Source organism: Rosa chinensis, chromosome 7 (genome assembly GCF_002994745.2).
Source record: "Rosa chinensis cultivar Old Blush chromosome 7, RchiOBHm-V2, whole genome shotgun sequence".
Lineage (NCBI taxonomy): Eukaryota > Viridiplantae > Streptophyta > Magnoliopsida > Rosales > Rosaceae > Rosa > Rosa chinensis.
The window spans coordinates 36,789,828-36,797,613 of record NC_037094.1 but is presented as its reverse complement, the minus strand read 5'-3'; the positions used below and the strand labels follow the sequence as shown (position 1 = coordinate 36,797,613).

Below are 7,786 nucleotides of genomic sequence, written 5' to 3'. Positions count from 1 at the left end.
AAGCCCAAGGCCGCTCTATCATCGCCGCCGTCACCATTCTGTCCGGCGGCCAGCCTTGCTAGTAGCCCATCAAGCGCCAAAAAGTAACTCTGCTATCTTTGCAAACACATATCAACAACGCAATCCAAGCCCAAAATCGGCCAGAGTTCAATCACGCGCAGACCCCACCGATCGGAATTGCTACTCCGTCGCCTGCTTGGAATCGACCTCCGCAACAGATCGATGTCAACCCCAACCGATTGACGCTCCGATGTTGCTGCTTTGCCGGTCGCTGATACTCTGGAGAATCTTGCACCTCCCTTCGCAAAACCCACCTTGCAACCACTAACAGTCCTGAAACCAGAGCCGCCGCAACTCGTCAACCACTGTGTGGTGACGCTGGACCCGGCGTGAATCCGCCGCAAGACTAGGGTTTCGATCTCGCTCTCCCTCTCCTTAATATCTTTCATGATATGCATGTGTAAGTTTATAAATATGATGTTGGAAAATAAATCATTATTTTTTATCCATTATTAAAAAAACATATCTTTTGGAATGCAATAACTCAGCAGCCATAACCCCAAAAGCAAAAGCAACTCCAAAAGCAGGTCCAAAATCAATCCCAAAATGGGCCTAATATAAAAACCAATATTTTCATTGATAATAAAAAAAGAGTAAATATGCGTTCGCCGACTTACTTATATATATATATATATTTTTTTTCAATTTTTACTCGGAGAAACTGAAAACAACAATTTGGCGTTTTCACTTTTTCCTTCTCCCAGTTTAGAAAATGTGGAGAATTTTTTTTGCACTAAACTATTGAACATATATTCACATTTGAAAAATACAATTTCGTTTTCTCTTTTTTAAAAAAAATATATATATAATTTTAGAAACGTTATTGAACATGGCCATTTTCTCATGTCATTCAGTTACAAACATGTCATACTTTTTTTTTTTTTTAGAAGAATAATATCTTGGTTAAAAAAAGTAAGCTCTACATCTGTACTGACAAGCTTAAATCAGTATATTTGAATTTCCTTCAACTTGATTCTATCTTCTCAAGATCTGATAAAAACAACCAACTTTCTATTTAAGGAAGTATTATGACATGTGAATAACTGTTCAAGCGGATCAATATTTAATAAACCCGAAAGTATTTTTTGAAAGTTTTTGTCTTTAACTGAGAAATTTCAATAATGAGAAATATGTTGCTGACTGTGAGGATTTGTATGACTTTGAGTGTTAAGAAGGTTGTGGTGATGCTGACTTTGAGGGTTAAGAAAGTTGTGGTGATGCTGACGATGAGGGTTGAGAAAGTTGTGCTGACTTTGAGTGTTGAGAACTACAACAGTATCAAAAAGTATAGCAAAATATTCACATTGAAGAGGCTGGAAAATTACATAATTGAGTGGTAGCAGGAGAGGTTCATGATCTTTGTAGTTGATTGCTCATGATGTTACGGATGGAAGGCGATGTACAAGTAAATCATATGGATACCGGAAATGCCACGACTGTGGCCACCACGACCAGCGACGCGAGTTGCTTCCCGGGAATGGATGCCTCCTCTCAAAGCTGGAGCGACGAGCGAATCAAGCACGTTAGGAGCATGCTTTGGCCCGCCAGAAACCCTGAGCTAGCTTTTGCTAGAAAAACAGAGCCATGTTACCGCCGCTGCATTCATTACCGCCACGTGCGACGCTAAGAGTGTCTGGACCACCCTGCGCGACTCCATCTTGCATTTGCAGACCCTTCTCAAGATCCACGTTTTCTTAAGGACGCATATGATCATTGTGTGCATCGGTTTATCGGAGTTGTTGCCAACGTTACAAGCACCATACACGTCAAAGCCGACTATATCTCTCACTCGCCGACCTTTCTCCAGGTCGACGCGCTCTTGATGCCTCCGATCACTTCAGGAATATCGACGATCTGGATCTGAGCTGTATATATGTAATACCCTAGAAATTCGTTATTATTTTTTAAGGATTTTCTGGAATTTATTATGTGGTTGTTGGTACAAGTACGTAGTTCGAGGATGAGGTGGAAGTATTTCGGACAAATAATTACTCGAACCATTTTATTTTCGAGGGGTCAAAGGTTTGGCTTTTTATTCGTTGGGTTTCTCTGAAAACTTCCTTCATGAAAGTTGTTGAGTGCATAAATACGAGTTCGTAGACTTGCAGCGCACTAAATCAAAGTTCATACAAGAAAGTTATAGTTGGCAGAAGTTTCTGATAATTTTGGAAATTACTATAAATAAGAATTTCTGTTTTGGAAATTCATTATTTACATTTTCAAAAACTTCCAAAAATAGAAACCGGGAAAGCTCTGTTCTCTCTCCTCGAAACCGATAGACCTGACCCGGACCCTGTTTTCCGACTCGGCCGGCGTTTCTTTTTTCGGCGATCTCCAGTAGTGAAACCAACCCAAATCGACTAGCCTCCTTGTTCTGGTCCTCTCTATGGCGGTCTCTTGCACCAATTCTCTCCCACAGCGGCGCATCGAAGCCGCGAAGACGAGAGGTGTCAGACCCGATCGGTTCTCCGATCTCCGACGATGGCGAGGATTCAAACCGGTTGTGTTAGGTTGTTGGGAGCATCCTCTTTCGATCCATAGTGGTGGGTTTGATCGATTTGCACTAGAGAAGCTCCAACACAAGGTGAATAGTGGAATCTAGCTTACGGCGGTGATTGGCTGCGATCTAGGTCGAGTTGGCTTGAACTCCGGGTATTAAAGTTTCTCCACTTAGTATTCTCTCATTTTGGACGGTTGGATCGTGCTGGTTTTGCTTTTGGACAGGAGGCGCATGCGGTGCACGTGCAGCTGTCTGTGGCGGCGCGTTCGACTATGTGTAGGGTAGTTTCTTTCACCTATTATCATTTACTCGTAGATACGAGCGTTTTGATATATGGTTTGTAACTTTTGGAGATTGCAGGGCATGTTAGGGTTTTTGGTGTTTTCGATTTATTTTGGTTTCGATCCGTGAGGATCTGACTGATGGATCGACTTGTAGTTTTGTCATATCAATCGTAAAAGTATTCCGGAGACTTTGGCTGGTCTCGGATGGGGTTTAGCCTCGATTGGCTTTACTTTCGGATTGTAGTTTGATCGGGGGACTCAAACTTTAATCACCTTGTGATTCGTATACTGAAGCGAAAATGTACTTTCCTTAGGTGCTTGACAGAGTGCGTTCTGTAAGCTATCTAGTGGTGTGAAGATGCAACTGGAATTTCGAGGTGAGTGATCTCACAATGCTCATTTATGAACGGAGTTACCTTATCGTTTTGGGAGTTATTTATTTAACTGCAAACTATAGTTAGTATTTGTGGCATTCCTGAGTGAATGATTATATATATATATATATATATACAGCGCTTCTCCACTGCGGACGTCCGCAGTTTTTCTTAGGTACGGATTTGAGGTTTTGAGCCACTTTTCAATCATATTTTCACATCTTAACCGTTCAGTTTTTAGGTCCTAATGTATAGATCATCTCTGAAAAATTTTAGCCAAATTGGTGATCGTTAAGGCATCCAAAACTACAATTTACAACAATGTACACGAACGGTTCCGGTTCGGCAGATTCGGTTCGTTTGTGTAAATTGCAGTTTTGGATGCCTTAACGATCACCAATTTGGCTGAAATTCTGCAGAGGTGATCTATACATTAGGACCTAAAAACTGAATGGTTAAGATGTGAAAATATGATCGAAAAGTGGATCAAAACTGGAAATCCGTACCTTTTTTCTTAGATGCGGATATCCGCACCTGAGCAAAGTTATATATATATATATATATATATATATATATGTGAAATATGTATATCTTTATGGATTGAAGGTTGATTTAAGCAATATGGATTGATGGGTTTCATTATATTGTTTTGAGGCGTGACTTTTCGGAAGACAATGTTTTGGAAATTGGGAATTTCTATGTTTTGAGACGTGACTTTTCACTGCATTTATATTGGTGTGAGTTGCTTTAATGAGATTTTAATGTTTTGAATCTAACAACCGGGGGTCTGAGGATTTGGAGGTCATGGGGTGACATCTCCTTTTGATTTGCTTTAATATTTTGGGTCTAGAGCGACTTGCTTAACGTTTTGATCTGACGACTGGGGGTCTGAGGATTGAGAGTCATAGGTTGTGATGTCTCCTTTGAGAGTTGAGTAACATTTTGGTCCTGAGTGACCGCTTTTAAATGCTTTGATTTGAAGGTCGGAGGCCTGAGGTTTCGGGGTTGCTGGGAGTGACCTCAGGCATATATATCAGGCCTTTACGCTTTTGGCCGAGTGTGTGAATACGATCAGTTATAGCTCTAGTCCATTGCCATTAATGTACTGATACATCAAGTAGACTAGGTTCAATATAGAGGTAGACTAGCTCAGTACATAGGTAGACATGTATGGAGTTAGTCTACCATTGTACCGAGCTCGTCTACATCTGTATTGAACCTAGTCTACTTGATGTATCGGTATATTAATGTACTAAAGTATTTTCTATTATTTCAACAGGTTCCATGTAATAATACGATTTGCCATTGTAGCTACACCGTATATTCCTGTGAAGCGAAACACACCATCGGAACCACTCCCACTTCTGCATCAATATGATTTGCAGAGTAATTCCGGAGATGCACAGGGATTTCAGCCTGCCAAAATAATCCCAACCCCCGACAGTCATCTTCTCATGGTGAGCAGAGGACACTGTCAAAGCCTATACGTCGACGAACGTCGTTCAACAAGTCCGGCGTGGCTAGGGTTTCCGATAGGAAGACAATACTAGGGTTTTGCTGTCGCACAATATTGACTTGTGCTTCTGGTACTTGTGCTTGGGAGGTATATATACCAATAGTACCACTACCAATTTACCAAATGAGAAGAGAGCTGTAGCCTATAGGGTGTAGACGGTATTCACAGTTGAGCACAATGCTGATAGATCTGTGAACAATTACAAGGCGAGATTAGTGGCTAAATTATGATATACTGAGACATATGGAGTTGATTATGAGGATATAAATTTTTATGATTTTATTCTAACCCTTTCAATTTAGAATTTAGATTTGGTCATGCATGTCGCAATGATTAACAAGGTCAGAGAAAGGTTCAGCATAATGTAGATGACAATGTCAGAGAATTGCTTATGAGAATACAAGCCAATGCGGCCATCTACGTACTGAGCTAAAATTGAGGCAGACTCGGAAAGGGATATTCACCAGTTAAAAAGGCTCCAAATTATGCTTTTGTAAGAAAGTTGTTACGGATCTGATTCGTGAAAATCTGCAGAATGGGGATTGGAAGGAGTTGGAACTCAAAGAGTTCAACTTGAATGCTCAAGGTATGCCTCTAAATTTGGTGCATTACATCCACTCTTGAAGCCTTGAAGGTAAGGAAGCAAGTGAAGGATATTCTGATACAGATGGGACGTGAGGAGATGGCTACTAACAATTATGTCGATAGCAGCTTCTGGAAATTCGACGCACTCTTCCAGCCGCAGCAACACCCTGCTCGTCATTCGCACGATACATTCTTCTTGAAAACCCCTTCAACTACCAGGAAGCTTCCAGAAGATTATGTTGAGTGCATGAGTGTGGTGGTTTTGACTTTTGAGTCCAGGGGATATGGTTGTGATTGGAAAAGCTTTACTCCCAAAAAGTACTTCTCTACTGATCGTGTGTTCCCGAAACGAATCAGTAGATCGAACACATCTTGCAGAGTTTCACCAGATAGAAGGTTGTATATGTGACCGAGGCCTTACTCTTGGTGACTTGATGGGAGTCCTTGAAGACTTCTTCTCGAGGCTGGGTATGTCCAAGCTGAAATTCAAGCCAGCTTATAATCCTTATCAGAGCCTAGCATGGAGATTTTCGGCCATTTGGGAAGTGGGTGGAGATTGGAAATTCTGGCATGTTCAGGCCAGAAATGTTGCATCCTATGGGGGTTCTGGAAGATGTTGAGGATATTGCCTAGGGTCTCTAGCTTGAAAGACCGGCCATGATACTCTACCAGATGGAAAACATTCGAGGAATGTTTGGACATCAAGTTGATCTTGGTTTCATCAAGAGAAACCCAATTTGCCATCTTGGATTATCTCATAACATTTAATGATATAGCAACTCATATTATCACCATTGCTTTGCACGTCTAGTTAGAACTATTCAATCCTTATATAATGAATTAACTAATGACCTGCTTTGGTGCAATCTCTTTGTTTTTGATATATCTGGAAATGGAGGAACAAACAGTTGTTTAATAGTGGTTTTTGCATGCCATAATCTGCTCATGTGATTCTCAGTGCTTCTGATGAATGAGATTCATGCTCAAACTAGGTAAAAATCACACAGTTATTGTCTGAATCTCCTTTCTTGGCAAAATCATCCTGAAGGCAACCACTGATGGACTAGGATTATGAATTCGGGGAAAACAGGAGCTGGAGGATTGCTCAAAGATCATAATAGGGACTGGCTCAATGGTTTTATGCATGTCTAATCAGAAGCGTGGGAGCTTCTTATTGGTCTGAAAATGGGTAAGCATTGCAACATTACCATTTTGGAGGTTGAAACTGATTCTGCACTTGCATTTTATCTATGCACACTGGCTTTCAGATTCTCCACAGCCCCCATCCTCAAGCAACACTTATGCTATCCTTGACGATCTCTATGGAATTGCTAGAACTAGAAAGTTTTTCTGGTCTGGGATTCTAAGACTCCATTGCACCACAAAAGAAAGTAATTGTTTAACTTTGGTACTACGTAAGTGTACTTTTACAGTCATTCATTCTATGCATATGTTGTAGATCCCATCTGGGTGTGGCTGCTTCACTGGCATAGTAGATAATAGGATTCTCTGTTTGGATGAATACCTCCGATGTATCAGATGGGTATAGCTTTCTTATTCCAATCATTGTCTTTATCTCAGTGTAGGTAACCTTTTCTTTTGGTCTGTTTTCTTTTTTCCCTACAGTGTACTGTGTATGATGTAATAGATCCTCATTGATTTACATATAAATGATCTCAGCAGCTTCCTGGTGGATTAGGTGCCCAGAAATAGGCAAAGTTCCAAGGCTTTGCTTTGACAGCAAGCTCGGAAGCTGCTGAGATCATCTCAATCATAAACCATTAGTATCATCGCAATGAGTTGTGTCTGAGAACAACTTAGTTTAAATTTTAAGGGACCTTGAAGGGATCATAAATTTTCCAATATTACTTTCATTTCGACCATAAATATTTTACTTAGAGGGGATCAGATTGATCTTGCTTATTTCAAAGCAGTTGCTAGTGACGGGAAGCACAAGAGAACAATGGAAAAGGTGCAAGTTCATTTAGGGAGAACTTTCTGCATGCAGACTGTATCCTAAAATGAATGCTGAAAGCCGCCGCGGTCTACTTGATCATTTTTTTCATGAATGAATTTATCAGTCCTTTCCCTTTCAAAGCTGTATTGCTTTAAATTCATCTTCTCTCATTGACATGTCTACATTTCATTATAATGACACTGATCATTCCATTCACTTTCCTCCATACTGTACCGCAATCTTTCTGTCCATTCTTGCCTTAACGTGGATGTGTTTTAAACCAGGTTTTCAAAACTATGGCTTCACAAATAGGAAAGAATTGTGTTGCTGGCATTAAAAAGAGCACCATTCCTACTTATCCCTTCCACTTCATATTATTAGTGCCTTTCTTTTAGTTTTATCTCTTTTTCTCCCTTTTATTAGTCTGGTCTGTTGTCACTTGGCATAGCAACAAAGTTGTTGACATATTATTTTCTCCGGAAAAGTTACATTGATAATCTGTTCCTGTTA

General features: G+C 40.4%; 1 pseudogene; it reads left to right on the top strand.

Annotated features, from left to right (window-relative positions):
- Positions 1–1,181: 1,181 nt before the first annotated feature.
- Positions 1,182–6,115, top strand: LOC112177858 (annotated as a pseudogene).
- The last annotated feature ends 1,671 nt before the right edge of the window (positions 6,116–7,786 follow it).